The 16,027-nt window shown below is 38.0% G+C and overlaps 1 protein-coding gene across 1 annotated transcript in view; it reads left to right on the top strand.

Moving 5' to 3' along the window:
- Positions 1-16,027, top strand: part of SLC6A15 (solute carrier family 6 member 15) — a 56,762-nt gene that overhangs the window by 2,083 nt on the left and 38,652 nt on the right. The window lies entirely within an intron of this gene.

The raw sequence follows: 16,027 nt of genomic DNA on the forward strand, positions 1-16,027 counted from the left end.
GAAAGACAGGAATTACGTGTTTTACAAGGAAGACAACCTCATCGTTTGTTGACAAGTTTTCTTTTTCTGATTGCACGTTATATACTTGATTTGAGAATTACTTTGGTGACTCAGATGGTAAAGAATCTGCCTGCAATGCAGGAGACCCGGGTTCAATCCCTGGGTTGGAAAAGCCCTTGGAGAAGGAAATGAAAACACACTCCAGTATTTTTGCGTGGAGGATTCCATCGACAGAGGAGCCAGGCGGCTACAGTCGATGGGGTGGCAGTCTAACACGACTGAGCGACTTTCACTTTATATTTAAATATATGTAACTTGATACTGTATTTTAATAGTATTAAGAAAGGTATTTATGTTTTTAGGAAATAAGTGCTATGTCATCCAATAAATAAATCAGAAATACTGTCAGTCTAGTTCAAGTTGCTATAACAAATTACCATAAGCTGGATGGCTTATAAATAAAAGAAATTTATTTGTCACAGTTCTAGAGGGTGGTTCAAGATCAAGGTGCATCAGATTCCATGTCTGGTGGGAGCCTGCTTCCTGGTACATAGAGGATGCTTTCTCACTGTGTTCTCACATAGTGGAACAGGCTAGTTAGTTCTCTAGAGGCTGTTATTAACCCCTAAAGGCTTCACCTCTTAATACCATCACATTGAGGTTAGAATTTCAACATATATGGGATGGAGGGAGGACTCAAACATTCAAACCATAGCAAATAGTAAAGAATTTTTAAATTGGATGATAGCTATTTGAGATACCAGTAATCAGGTGAGATGCCTTAGTTGTTATTGAAATTTTAAATTAAGTTAAAATAATTAGTAAAACCTAAACTTCAAAAGCATTAGTTTACCCAGTGATCACAGTTCAAATTTTGCTGGGTACATATTAGAAAATAGGCTTCCCCTGTCATAACATAAGACTTTTGTTTGAGATGACAATAAATTTGCATTCCTTTGAACTCTGGGGTTATCATACAGGTAATTAAAAAATCATTGACTTAGAATGATAGACCTGACTTTTGGTGATGAAAAGCACCACAAACTTTCACTTCTTAATTTACTTCTCAACTTCTTTTGAAGAGTTCTTTAACCCCTTTATTACTGTATACATATACATGATGGGCTGTGTTAATATATTCCTATGCAAAGTCGATTTTAAAATAGTTTCTGAGCAGATGGTATTATTAACAAAATCCATGAGCATAGTCTCATGTGTGCAAACATTCAAGGTTACATAGCAGGAATCCTTAGGTTTATTTCCAGTTTTGCCTGTAACTTAAAACAAGTCCTAACTACTCTTGTGGATATAGTGAGTAAATAATTTTTAATAAACAAATTTATCTGCTTATACATTAACTTTGACCAATAATAATTGTCTCATATTTCTTGCTGAACAGCAAGCCCTAGAGTATGGTACATGGTAGTTTTAAATGCACAGTACCACTTGATATACTGGGCTTTCCAAATGACTCAGTGGTAAAGAATCCACCTGCCATTGCAGGAGACACAGGAGATGGAGGTTCAGTCCCTGGGTTGGGAAGATCCCCTGGAGGAGGGCATGGCAACCCACTTCAGTATTCTTGCCTGGAAAATCCCGTGCATAGAGGAGCCTGTCACTCTGAAGTCTGTAAGCTAACAAAGAATTGGACACAACTTAGCGACTGAGCACCCACACAAGCATATAGGATAGGACTATCCTATATGATAGGATAGAACTGTTTTATAGAACTGTTGATATAGGATAGAACTGTTTTCAATTTTGAAGGTCAGTTTATTTATGTGTGGTTAATGTGCCCTTCGGAGAAGGCAATGGCAACCCACTCCAGTACTCTTGTCTGGAAAATCCCATGGACGGAGGAGCCTGGTAGGCTGCAGTCCATGGGGTCGCTAAGAGTCAGACATGACTGAGCAACTTCACTTTCACTTTTCACTTTCCTGCATTGGAGAAGGAAATGGCAACCCACTCCAGTGTTCTTGCCTGGAGAATCCCAGGGACGGGGGAGCCTGGTGGGCTGCCCTCTATGGGGTCGCACAGAGTCGGACATGACTGAAGCGACTTAGCAGCAGCAGCAGCAATGTGCCCTTATATCCTTTCACATAAGATTAATTGATGGCCATCTTTGAATAGAATGTTTAACTTGGAAGCTTTTTCACCTATCAGATTGGCAAAGATCAAAAAGATTACTCACTCTACTGAAGAAGACAGAGGGAACCAGGAACTATGATACTTTGCTTTTGGTAGTACAAATTGAGACAGCTTTTATAAAGGGTAGATTGTCAATTTTTACTAAAATGATAAAAGTATATACCTTTTGATCAAGCAGTTCCACTTCTAGGAATTTATTCTACAGATACATAAAGTGAGTTGCTTGACTATTTGAAGCAAACTTTTAGAAATAACCTGTATATGACATTCTCATCCCATGAGCTATCATATGATCATTAAACACACACACACACAATAAGCTATTGAGAGCAAAAGTTTTAAAAGATCTTTAAAGTGAAAAATCAAGCTGCAGAATAATACATATAGTATACAGTAATAGTGATGTAAAAAACACGGGTAGATGGAAAGAAAACACATAGTAGCTTTTAATGTGCATATTAACTTGATTATATACCAAATATCTGTGGAGGAATTTGGTGACATAGAAAGATAGGGGTGGGGCTAGATGTGCTCTGAAAAAAGAGTGGGAAGACATTTTTCACTCTGTGCCTACCATTTTACTGTGTTCAGTCAGTTCAATTCAGTTCAGTCACTCAGTTGTGTTCAACTCTTGGCAACCCCATGGACTGCAGCTCGCCAGGCTTCCCTGTCCATCACCAACTCCTGGAGCTTGCTCAAACTCCTGTCCATTGAGTCGGTGATGCCATCCAGCCACTCATCCTCTGTCTTCCCCTTCTCCTATGGAGTTCAATCATTCCCAGCATCAGGCTCTTTTCAAATGAGTCGGCTCTTCACATCAGGTGGTCAAAGTATTGGAGTTTCAGCTTCAGCATCAGTGCTTCCAATGAATATTCAGGACTGATTTCCTTTAAGATGGACTGGCTGGACCTCCTTGCAGTCCAAGGGACTCTCAAGAGTCTTCTCCAACACCACAGTTCAAAAGCATCAATTCTTTGGCACTCAGCTTTCTTCACAGTCCAACTCTCACATCCATACATGACTACTGGAAAAACCATGGCTTTAGACTAGATGGACCTTTGTTGGTAAAGTAATGTCTCTGCTTTTTAATATGCTGTCTAGGTTGGTCATAACTTTTCTTCCAAGGAGCAAGCGTCTTTTAATTTCATGGCTGCAGTCACCATCTGTGGTGATTTTTGAATCACCCCCCCCAAAAAAAAAAATAAAGTCTCTCACTGTTTCCATTATTTCCCCATCTATTTCCCATTAAGTGATGGGACCAGATGCCATGATCTTAGTTTTCTCAAGCCAACTTTTTCATGCTCCTCTTTCACTTTCATCAAAAGGCTCTTTAGTTCTTCGATTTCTGCCATAAGTGTGGTGTCATCTGCATATCTGAGGTTGTTGATATTTCTCTCCACAATCTTGATTCCAGCTTGTGCTTCATCCAGTTCGGCATTTCTTATGAGATATGCTACGTATAAGTTAAATAAGCAGGGTGACAATATACAGCCTTGATGTACTCCTTTCCCAAATTTGAACCAGTTTGTTGTCTCATGTCTAGTTCTGGTGCTTCTTGACCTGCATACAGATTTCTCAGGAGGCAGGTCAGATGGTCTGATATTACCACCTCTTTAAGAATTTTTAAGTTTGTTGTGATCTACACAGTCAGGCTTTGGCATAGTCAATAGGATTATACATTGGAAGTGACAAATAGATTCAAGGGATTAGATCTGATAGAGTGCCTGTAGAAGTATGGATGGAGGTTCGTGACATTGTACAGGAGGCAGTGGTCAAGACCATCCCCAAGAAAAAGAAATGCAAAAAGGCAAATGGTTTACTATGTTACTTATTCTAAATATAGATTTTAAAATATTCTTAAGTGAAGCCAGTAGCAAATAAAAGATACTCTTGGGAAAACAGTTTCTAGGCGTCAGATGCCATCAAATGAGTAAGGTATAAAAGTCAATGGATATTTTGACTCTGATTTTTGTAGTTTCTAAATTTAAAGAAGTTTCCTATATTCAGTATTCTTAGTAATAAAATTGTATTAGGGCAGCACATGGGATTTAATGAATTCACTAAAATTAACCAGTTATATCAGTATAAAAATGCATATTTTAGTGAGTTGACAGATATTTTAAAGGAAAAAATTGAGATGGTTATAGATTCATATGTAGTTGTTAAGAAATAATTATATAAGATAATATATGTTTGTAAGAAATAATACAGAGAGTCCTTGTGTGCCCTTTATACAGTTTTATGCAAGTGTAACATTTTGCAAAACTGTACTACAAATCGTAATTAGAATATTGACATTGATAAAGCAGCATGCAGGATAGTTCCATCACTGTAAGGATCCCTCTGTGGCCCTTTCATAAGCACAACCACTTCTTTCCTGTCCCCAATCTCTCCTTAAATTATGGTAATCACTAATCTATTATTCATGTTTGTTGTCTTGTCTTTTCAAGAATGTTGTGTAAGTAGAATCATATAGTAAGTATGCACCCTTTTGGGATTGGCTTCTTCCATTCAGCATAATTGTCTGTAGATTCATCTAAGCTGTTGTGTGTATTGGTAGTTTTTTTTTTTTTTTTTCTGAGTAGTATTCTATGGTATGGATTTACCAGAGTTTCTTTAATCATTCACTCTTTGAATGACATCTGAGTTGTTGCAGTTTAGGGCTGTTATGAATAAAGCTGCTATAGACAGTTGTTTATAGATTTTATGGAACCTAACTTTTCCTTTCTGCAGGATAAATGTCCAGGAGGTCAACTGCTGGGTAGTTGCATATGGGAGTTGCATACATTGTTTTCTGGAAAGCTGCACCATGTTACATTTTCACTCCCCAGGTGTGAATGAACCATTTGCTCTGTATCCTTGCAGGATTTGGTTGTCACTCTATTTTACCCATCCCGATCTGTGCAGTGACATTGCATTGTAGTTTTAGTTACCATTTCCTAATGGTAACTGATAATGACAAACCATATTTCACGTGTTCATTTGCCATCCATACATCATATTCAGTGAAATGTCCCTTCATACATCATGTTCAGTGACATGTTCCTTCATGTCCCTTGTCTGTTTTCTGAATAATTTTTAAATGATGAGTTTTATGAGTTCTTATAGATCCTAAATACTGTTTTTTTTTCCCCCTTGGGGTCATGGTTTGCAAATATTTTAGCTTTGCAAAATAAGTCTTTAGCTTATTTTTTCATCCAAATAATAGATTCTTTAATTGAGCAGATTAAAAAATTTTGAAGTCCATTTTGGTGTCATGTCTAAGAACTCTTTGCTTAGCTCTATACTTCAAACATCTCTGATGTTTTTTTTTTTTTTTTAAGTTTTATAGTTTGATGTTTTACATTTAACTCCATGATTCACTTTGAGCTAGTTTTTGTATTAGGGTAATTAAAATGTGTCTTTCAAGGCTAATATTTAAATTGTGGTTAAAAGAAAATCACTGCATGGGTTTAAAAACTTAAACCACACCCTTTTTATACAGGTGTAACCCCATTGTGAATAGTTCCTTGGAAAATATTTTATATTTAGTTAAGTATTTTTACTTTCAGTTAAATTCAATGACTATTCAGTTTATCTCCCCCTTTGGCAGTTATCAATTGCTACATATGCTACATCTGGAAGTTCACGGTTCACGTATTGCTGAAGCCTGGCTTGGAGAATTTTGAGCACTACTTTACTAGCATGTGAGATGAGTGCAATTATGCGGTAGTTTGAGCATTCTTTGGCATTGCTTTTCTTTGGGATTGGAATGAAAACTGACCTTTTCCAGTCCTTTGGCCACTGCTGAGGTTTTCGAATTTGATGGCATATTGAGTGCAGCACTTTCACAGCATCATCTTTCAGGATTTGAAAGAGCTCAACTGGAATTCCATCACCTCCACTAGCTTTGTTCATAGTGATGCTTTCTAAGGCCCACTTGACTTCACATTCCAGAATGTCTGGCTCTAGGTGAGTGATCACACCATCGTGGTTATCTTGGTCGTGAAGATCTTTTTTGTACAGTTCTTCTGTGTATTCTTGCCACCTCTTCTTAATATCTTCTGCTTCTGTTAGATCCCTACAATTTCTGTCCTTTATCGAGCCCATCTTTGCATGTAATGTTCCCTTGTTATCTCTAATTTTCTTGAAGAGATCTCTAGTCTTTCCCATTCTATTGTTTTCCTCTATTTCTTTGCATTGATCCCTGAGGAAGGCTTTCTTATCTCTCCTTGCTATTCTTTGGGACTCTGCATTCAGATGCTTATATCTTTCCTTTTCTCCTTTGCTTTTCGCTTCTCTTCTTTTCACAGCTATTTGTAAGGCCTCCCCAGACAGCCATTTTGCTTTTTTGCATTTCTTTTCCATGGGGATGGTCTTGATCCCTGTCTCCTGTACAGTCACGAACCTCCGTCCATAGTTCATCAGGCAGTCTGTCTATCAGATTTAGTCCCTTAAATCTATTTCTCACTTCCACTGTGTAATCATAAGGGATTTGATTTAGGTCATGCCTGAATGGTCTAGTGGTTTTCCCTACTTTCTTCAATTTAAGTCTGAATTTGGCAATAAGGAGTTCAGATGTTCAAGCTGGTTTTAGAAAAGGCAGAGGAACCAGAGATCAAATTACCAACATCCGCTGGATCATCAAAAAAACAAGAAAGTTCCAGAAAAACATCTATTTCTGCTTTATTGACTATACCAAAGCCTTTGACTGTGTGGATCACCATAAACTGTGGAAAATTATGAAAGAGACAGGAATACCAGATCACCTGACCTGCCTCTTGAGAATTCTGTATGCAGGTCAGGAAGCAACATTTAGAACTGGACATGGAACAACAGACTGGTTCCAAATAGGTAAAGGAGTGCATCAAGGCTGTATATTGTCAGCCTGCTTTTTTAACTTATATGCAGAATACATCATGAGAAACGCTGGGCTGGAAGAAGCACAAGCTGGAATCAAGATTGCCAGGAGAAATATCAATAACCTCAGATATGCAGATGACACCACCCTTATGGCAGAAAGTGAAGAGGAACTAAAAAGCCTCTTGATGAAAGTGAAAGAGGAGAGTGAAAATGTTGGCTTAAAGCTCAACATTCAGAAAACGAAGATCATGGCATCCGGTCCCATCATTTCATGGGAAATAGATGGGGAAACAGTGGAAATAGTGTCAGACTGTATTTTTTTGGGCTCCAAAGTCACTTCAGATGGTGATTGCAGCCATGAAATTTAAAGACTCCTACTCCTTGGAAGGAATGTTATGACCAACCTAGATGGCATATTCAAAAGCAGAGACATTACTTTGCCAACAAAGGTCCATCTAGTCAAGGCGATGGTTTTTCCAGTGGTCATGTATGAATGTGAGAGTTGGACTGTGAAGAAAGCTGAGGGCCGAAGAATTGATGCTTTTGAACTGTGGTGTTGGAGTCTTGAGAGTCCCTTGGACTGCAAGGAGATCCAAGTAGTCCATTCTAAAGGAGATCGGTCCTGGGTGTTCATTGGAAGGACTGATGCTGAGGCTGAAATTTCAGCACTTTGGCCACCTCATGCAAAGAGTTGACTTATTGGAAAAGACCCTAATGCTGGGAGGGATTGGGGGCAGGAGGAGAAGGGGACAACGGAGGATGAGATTGCTGGATGGCATCACCGACTCGATGGACATGAGTTTGGTAAACTCCTGGAGTTGGTGATGGACAAAGAGGCCTGGTGTGCTGAGATTCATGGGGTTGAAAAGATTTTGAATTGACTGATCAACTGAACTGAACTGAACTGAACATATGCTATATAGCTAACTATCCTTTTTTATTTTTATTTTTTCTAAGTAGGTTTTTTAAGTAGCTTTCACCTTCTGTTACCTTCTTGGGATTGTAGTGACTTGAAACAATAATGTTTATCTTTTTCATTATTCTCTATGTTCATTGGGCTCAGCTAGCTGCTTTATCTGTTCTAGTTGATATTAACTGGCAATTTAACTTTGACTAGAATGTCAGAATCTTTGTTCTCCTGCCTGTGGGTTTAGCTCAGATGGCTGATACAATTGGTGACTGATTGAATTTATCTTTCTCTCTCTCTCCATGTGGGATTTCTAACAGGGCAGATGGACTTTTTAGTATTGAGTCTGGCTTCCAAGAATTCAAAGCAGAAATTGCCAGGTTTCTTTAGACCTAGCTTTGTAACTAGCATAGGTTCACTTCTGCATTCTAATGGCCAAAGTAAGTTCAAGCCCAGCCCAGAATTAAAAGAAGGAAATAGACTCCATCTTTTAACAAAATGAGTAACAGGGATAAATACAGCATTGGGAGGAATTCTTAATGTTTGTTTTTGTTTTCTGTTATAGGAAATATCTAAGATCATACTTGACATTCTAGGATGATGACAATAAAACATGTTAAATGCTTTCAAATTCATTTTTTCCATAAAGCACGAAAATACAAATATATAAATAAATGTAGTACAATAATATATGCCTTTTTTTTTCAGTTGCTGAGTCATGTCCGACTCTTTGCAACCCCTCTTTACAGCATGCCAGCTTCCCCTGTGCTTCACTATTTCCCAGAGTTCGCTTAGATTCATGTCCATTGAGTCAGTGATGCTATTTAACCATCTCATCCTCTCCTGCCCCTTTCTCCTATTGCCTTCAATCTTTCTCAGCATCAGGGTGTTCCAGTGAGTCAACTCTTTGCATCAGGTGGTCAAATTATTGGAGCTTCAGCTTCAGCATTAGTCCTTCCAGTGAATATTCAGGGTTGATTTCCTTTAGGATTGACTGTGTGAAAGTCGCCCAGTCGTGTCCAACTTTTTACTATCCCATGGACTGTAGCCTGCCAGGCTCCTCTGTCCCTGGGATTCTCCAGGCAAGAATACTGGAGTGGGTTGCCATTTCCTTCTCCAGTTAGGACTGACTGTTTTGTGCCTATAATAGGCTACTAATAACTCCTAAAAATATGTCTACCTCTTAATTCCTGGTGCTTGTGAATGTTACCATAACTGGAAAAAGAGTCATTGCAGAAATTACCTTCAGATGAAAAGATTATCCCCAAATGTCTAGATGGGCCCTACATGCCTTGCCATTACAAATGTCCATATCTGAAAGAAGCAGAAGGAGATTAGACACACACAGAAGAGGAGGAGACACTGTGAGCACGAAGCTGTACATTGGAGTGGTGTGGCTGTGAGTGAAGTGACAAAGGCCGCTCCAGAAGTTAGAAGAGACCAGGCACAGATTTTCCCCCTAGAGCCTCCTGAGGGAGTGCAGGCCTGCCAACACCTTGATTTTGGTTCATTGAAGCTGATTTTGACTCTCTGGCTTCCAGGAGCTTTGAAAAATTAGATTTCTGTTGTTTCAAGCCACGAAATTTGATTTTGTTACAGAAGCCTCAGGAAATGAATACAGTGTCTAAATCTGAGGTGTCCTGAATATATTAATAAAAGTTTACATGTTCAAAAGACTTTTGTATATTTTTAAAATGTTTAAAGGACTTTTTGAAACAGTTAAGTAAGATATATGATCTGTGCTTGGTTCATGGAAGTCAACAGAAATACATTTCAGTTTCTAGAAATCACTTTACAATTAACTTTGAAATAATTGCAGGCTCACAGGAAGGTGCAAAGGGGAGTCCTGTGTATCCTTCTCCTGGCCTTCCCACTTTATAATCTGATATAAAAGTAGAGTACAATATCAAAACAGCATATTGATACTGGTATAATTCACAGAGCTTTTCCGGATTACACAGCCCTTTTTTTCTATATGTGTGTGTATGTATGTGTAGTTCTTTGCAATTTTATCACATGTATATCCTCATGTAACCCTTATCACCATGAAGACACTAAATGGTACCATTTTACAAGATTCCCTCATGCTGTTTTATAGCACCCGCACCTGTCCTGCTGCTGCTAAGTCGCTTCAGTCATGTCCGACTCTGTGCGACCCCATAGACGGCAGCCTATCAGGCTCCCCCGTCCCTGGGATTCTCCAGGCAAGAACACTGGAGTGGGTTGCCATTTCCTTCTCCAATGCATGGAAGTGAAAAGTGAAAGTGAAGTCGCTCAGTCGTGTCTAACTCTTAGGGACCCCATGGACTGCAGCCCACCAGGCTCCTCCATCCATGGGATTTTCCAGGCAAGAGTACTGGAGTGGGGTGCCATTGCCTTCTCCACCCACCTGTCCTTCCCTACCATAATTCCTAGGAACCCCTGTGGTTCATCTCTGTCATTATTTAATTTTACAAATGCTTTATAAATTGAATCATGAAATATGCATCCTTTTCAGATTGGCTCCCCCCACCATTTTACCCACTCCGGTATTCTTGCCTGGAGAATTGCCAAGGACAGAGGAGCCTGGCAGGCTACAGTCCATGGGGTCACAAAGAGTCGGACATGACTGAGAGAATAATACTTTCACCACGCCCCTCATTAAGCATCATTTGCTGGAAGTTCATCCAGGGTTTTGCATGTATCGATACTTCTTTCCTTTTTATGGCTGATAGTTCATAATGTGGATGTACTCTGGTTTGTTTAGCCATGCATCCATTGAAGGACACTGGGGTAGTTTCTGTTTGGGGCCATTACGATTAAAGTTTTTTATGAACATTTATTTATAAGTTTCTGCTTGAAAATAAATTTTTATTTCTCTGGGATATACGCCTAAGAATACAAAATGGTAGTCACCCTGGTAACGCTATTATTAGCGCTGAAAGAAACTGGCAGCTATTTTTTTAGAGTAGCTATATTATTTTACATTTCTATTCAGTTCAGTTCAGTTCAGTCGCTCAGTCCTGTCCGACTCTTTGCGACACCATGAATCACAGCACGCCAGGCCTCCCTGTCCATCACCAACTCCCGGAGTTCACACAGACTCATGTCCATTGAGTCAGTGATGCCATCCAGCCATCTCATCCTCTGTCGTCCCCTTTTCCTCTTGCCCCCAGTTCCTCCCAGCATCAGAGTCTTTTCCAATGAGTCAACTCTTCTCATGATGTGGCCAAAGTACTGGAGTTTCAGCTTTAGCATCATTCCTTCCAAAGAAATCCCAGGGCTGGTCTCCTTCAGAATGGACTGATTGGATCTCCTTGCAGTCCAAGGGACTCTCAAGAGTCTTCTCCAACACCACAGTTCAAAAGCATCAATTCTTTGGCGCTCAAGCAATGTGTGATTGATCTAGTTTCTTTACATCCTCACAAATTGTTGGTGTCATCATGTATTTATTTATGCCATTCTGATAGATATGTTATAGCCCACCTTTTTGGGTAAAACATATATTAACAAGTTTAAGTTGTTACTTTGTATTTCACTTGTAATAATAGTCTCCTCCTTTTGATTGGTTCTGTGATTTTTTTTGTCATTTTTTTTAATGCATATCTCAGATGCAAGTGCCTTCCTCCTACTTTGGGATTTTTCATATTTTCACTGGAAATATTAATTAGTGTCTACTATAATTTCAAAAGATTTTGTAACAACAGTAGTTAAAAAGTCTTAAAAGAGGGAGCAAGAATTGTGTTGATTGTATGGTGAGTTATATCTATTTTGAGTTAATTCTACAGTGAAATTTTTAGCAAGACTAATAAAGACAAAGGCAGAGAAAATACCTATTATCTATAACAGGGATGCAAATGATATAAGACTACAAATCCTATAGACGTTAAATAATTCTAGGGAATATTTTGAATCACACTGTGCTGCCAATAAATTTGACAATTTAAATAATATAGATTCTTTGAAAAACACAACTAACTGAAACTAAAACAGTGAAAAAAGAAAAGAAAACCTAGGTAGCTATATATCAATAAAATAAATTGAATTTTTGATTTCAAATATTGCAAAAAAGAAAACTCCAGGCCTAGATGGTTTTATTGGTGAGTGCTGCAAATGTTTAGGAAGAAGTAAAACTAATCCTCCATATATTCTCTCAGAAAATAAAAACTCTATTTGAAAACTCTTCTTTAGGGGTCCACGAAAAACAGAGAAGGAAAATATATTGCTTAAGAAAAAAAAATTTTATAGATCCACTTTCCCATGAATATAGTTGAAAAATATCCTTACCAAAACATTAGCAATTTAATTCAATAATATATTAAAAAGGGTAATAAATCTAGACCAAGTATGGTTTATCCCATAATGAAAGGTGTTAAACCAAACAATATAATACTTTACATGAACAGATTAAGAAGTTATGTGATTATCTTAATAAAAGCGGGAAATTATATAACAAAAGTCAACAGTTATGCATGATTCAAAAAAAAAAAAATCACTGAACTATGACTAAACAGTTAAAGGACCTAATTGGAAAAAAAAAATCCATCACTAACAGTGTACCTAACAGTAAAATATTGAGTACTTCCCCACTAACATCAGGGCATAGATGAAGAAGTCTGCTCTTAACACTTCTGTTCAAAATTGTGGTAGATGTCCTAGGCAGAAAATAAGTCAAGACAAAGAAATTAAGATAAGCAATGAGAGAAAAAACTATCTATTTACCAATGACATGTATATAAAAATCCTAAATGATCTTTAAAAAATAAAAACTTGATTGGCATTATTGCAGGAAAGAAAGGGCTTCCCCGGTGGCTCAGCAGCAAAGAATTTACCTGCAATGCAGGACCTGCAAGAAATGTGGGTTCCTTCCCTGGGTGGGAAGATCCCCTGGAGGTGGGCATGGCAACCCACTCCAGTATTCTTGCCTAGAGAATCCCATGGACAGAGGAGCCTGGTGGGCTTCAGAGTCAGACACTACTGAGGTGAGTTAGCAGCAGCAGCAACAGGATAGAAACCTTGTATTAAAAAAATCATTTTTTTTTTTTCCGGGATAGAAATTAAAGCAGATACAAGTAAATGGAATGCTATACTAAGTTCATAGATTGGAAAGCTCAATTTTTTTAAGATGTCACTGTTCCCCAAATGGATCTGTAGACTCAGTCAATGTAAACCCATTCAAAATTCCAGCAGACTGTTTTTTGGGATAGAAATTGACAAGCTGATTTCAGAATTTATGTGGAGGGGCAATGAAACAATCTTAAAAAAGGGAAAACATATTTAAAATGGTTAGGGCTGAGAACCACAAATTAAACATTTACTATGTTGATTTTAAAAGGTTTTGAATCTTGTTTTAAGTGTTTAAAATAGATTTTTTTTTCTGAAAAGTTACACATGAAGATATTAAACAATACAAAAACAGGAGAATGAGAAAAATGTAAAGATAAGTCCAAATTAAATACTGTAACATTTCAAACATTTTAATGTATAAGTCTTTACATAGAATAAATAAATGGTAATGACACACCTATTACATTTATAATGGGTGTATTATTTTAATAGGTATATTTACATTTATAATAGGTGATTTAGAATAGTGTCTAATGAGGTTTTTTGTTTGCAAGATACAGAAACTTATGCTGGCTAAGAAAGAAACAAAGGAATATTGACAGGGTCACAGGGGCTCAAAGAAACAGTGGGGTGCTTGGCAATAAGAAAGGAAAGGGCAAGAATGAGAACAGTTCTGAAAACCAGGAAGCAGGATCCATGACTACTGTAGTAGTTACAGCCTGGGCATAATGCCTTTGGAATTAAGTGAGATGCCAACTTTTTGATCTCTTTGTTCCTGTCCTCAAGATTCAAAATCCAGGGAAAGGAAATCTAAGTGGATAAATGCAGATTATTTTCCAAGTGATAGCAGTACTTCTGTCTTCCCTATACTCATACCTGCTATAGCAAATTTACTTTATTGCTCCTTTCATCAAAACCCGGAGTTTGTTTATGCTCAAGTCATCCAGACTTAGCTGTGTAACTTGCTTTGGGCAGTGAGACATCAGCAGTTATGACTCAAACAGGCTTTACTAGTGCTTGTGTGCTGAGCCCTTTTGGCTAGAGTTGGAACTCTGAGCTTGTCACGGGAACAGGTTGACACTCTACACATTGGAGAGACCATGTGTAGGAGGACCAAAGTGCGCTGACTTATAGGTTTAGTGGCTCAGTAATGTCTGACTCTTTGTGATCCCATAGACTGTAGCCCGCCAGGCTCCTCTGTCCATGGGATTCTCCAGTCAAGAATGCTGGAGTGGGTTGCGATGCCCTTTTCCAGGGGATCTTCCCAACCCAGGGATCAAACCTAGGTCTCCCACATTGCAGGCAGATTCTTTACCATCTGAGTCACCAGGGAAGCTGGACTTATAGGCTATCTCCTGCCTCCTGCAGAAGGTGATTTCCACCCTCTTAGACCACCCTCCTCCACTTGAGTTGGGATGGCTACAGTGCAGAAGCAACCCAAGTCAAGTGAAGCAAAGCAACTGACCATCTTAAGCCTAGCGTAAATTGCTAACCCACAAAATCATGAGCAAATACAGTTTTTGTTTGTTAAGCTATTAAATTTTGAGGTAATTTACTATGCAGAGAGAGAAAACTGTGTTTTCTTTCCTTAAAAAAAGGGGGTGTAAAAATACCCGAAACATTGCATTTGCTTTGAACTCACATTAGCCTTAATAGAATAAACTTGTAATATAATATAAACATAAGACGGACTATTATCATGGCTATAAAAGAAAACACAGTACTCTCAATGTGTTGGCATTTATCCAAGCTCTTTATTATTAGCTAACTCAGTATTTCAGCCACGGTCATAAAACCATTAGTGATAGAGTTTGGATTTAAACTCAGTCTATTTCTATATCCTAGATGTAAATGTTTGGCACCAATACATGTCTTTTCATACCAGTAAAATTAATTCCTACAAGATCCCATTAAAAGTAGTAAATAAGAAGGATTATATGAAATCATGAAGAGGTGCAGTCATTAATCCACTTTTGGACCATGAATTTCATATTTACATTTTCTTCTTTTCTGGCCATGCCACACAAAATATGGGATCTTAGTTCCCCGACCAGGGATGGAACCGGTGTCCCCTGCATTGGAAGTACAGAATCTTAACCACTGGATCACCAGTGAAGTCCCTCATATGTAGACAGTATCGTAACTTGCTTTCTGCCATGAAAGATGAACACGTCTCCAAACCTTTCTTTCTTTCTTTCTCCCATTTACATTCCTGATTTTGTTAGTTAGATTATTTTTGGATTTTAATTTTTATTATATTTATATTTTTCTCCCTATAAAATTCCTACGTTTGAACCTTATTTCCTTGTTTAAATTAATGTTTACTCCTATTACTTAACATGGGTCTCTGTCCTGGTTGGCTAAGCTTCACAATCATGTAGCCTGTTCCTCTCCCTCCCCGTAGGGCTCATCAGATCTCTCATGGATTAGACAATTTGCCTGTGACATTTATAATTGAAATATAAAATACTTGAGTGTGAAAACTGAACAGCAAGTATTTTTTTTCTCTTCACTTTTATAGAAGTGACTGAATATCCTGAGAAGTCTTTTTATTTCTCCTTTCTGCTTCTGCTTGAAATCCCTAGGAGTCTTTATCTCAGTAATTTCTCAGTGTAGACATTTCTGCATTACTTTTTGAAATTATTATTATCTAAACATCTGTTATTTCTTTTATTTTGTGTTTCATTAATTTTGTTTCCTGATATACTACGTTTATTTTTTGCTTTTTTTTCCCTCTCAACTATTATCCCTGTACTCTCAACTACACACCCTGTTTCTCTGTAAAACTCATTCATTCTTAGAAACTAATCTCATAATTACTTAGAAAATAATCTTACCTTTGAATAGGAAGGTTTCTATCTTGTCATACTATGTGATAAAAAATACTTAGTGTCATGAAAATGGAGCATTATATGGAGTGACTTGGAGCACTCTGCCTCTTCAATTCAGATTTAATCTCTGGAAGAGTGGTTCTCAGGCTTCCCAAGTGGCGCTAGTGGTAAAGAGCCAATGCAGGAGATTCAAGGGACTTGGGTTCCATCTCTGGGTTGGGAAGATCCCCTGGAGGAGGACATGGGAACTCAC

Source organism: Bos mutus, chromosome 5 (assembly GCF_027580195.1).
Source record: "Bos mutus isolate GX-2022 chromosome 5, NWIPB_WYAK_1.1, whole genome shotgun sequence".
Classification (NCBI taxonomy): domain Eukaryota; kingdom Metazoa; phylum Chordata; class Mammalia; order Artiodactyla; family Bovidae; genus Bos; species Bos mutus.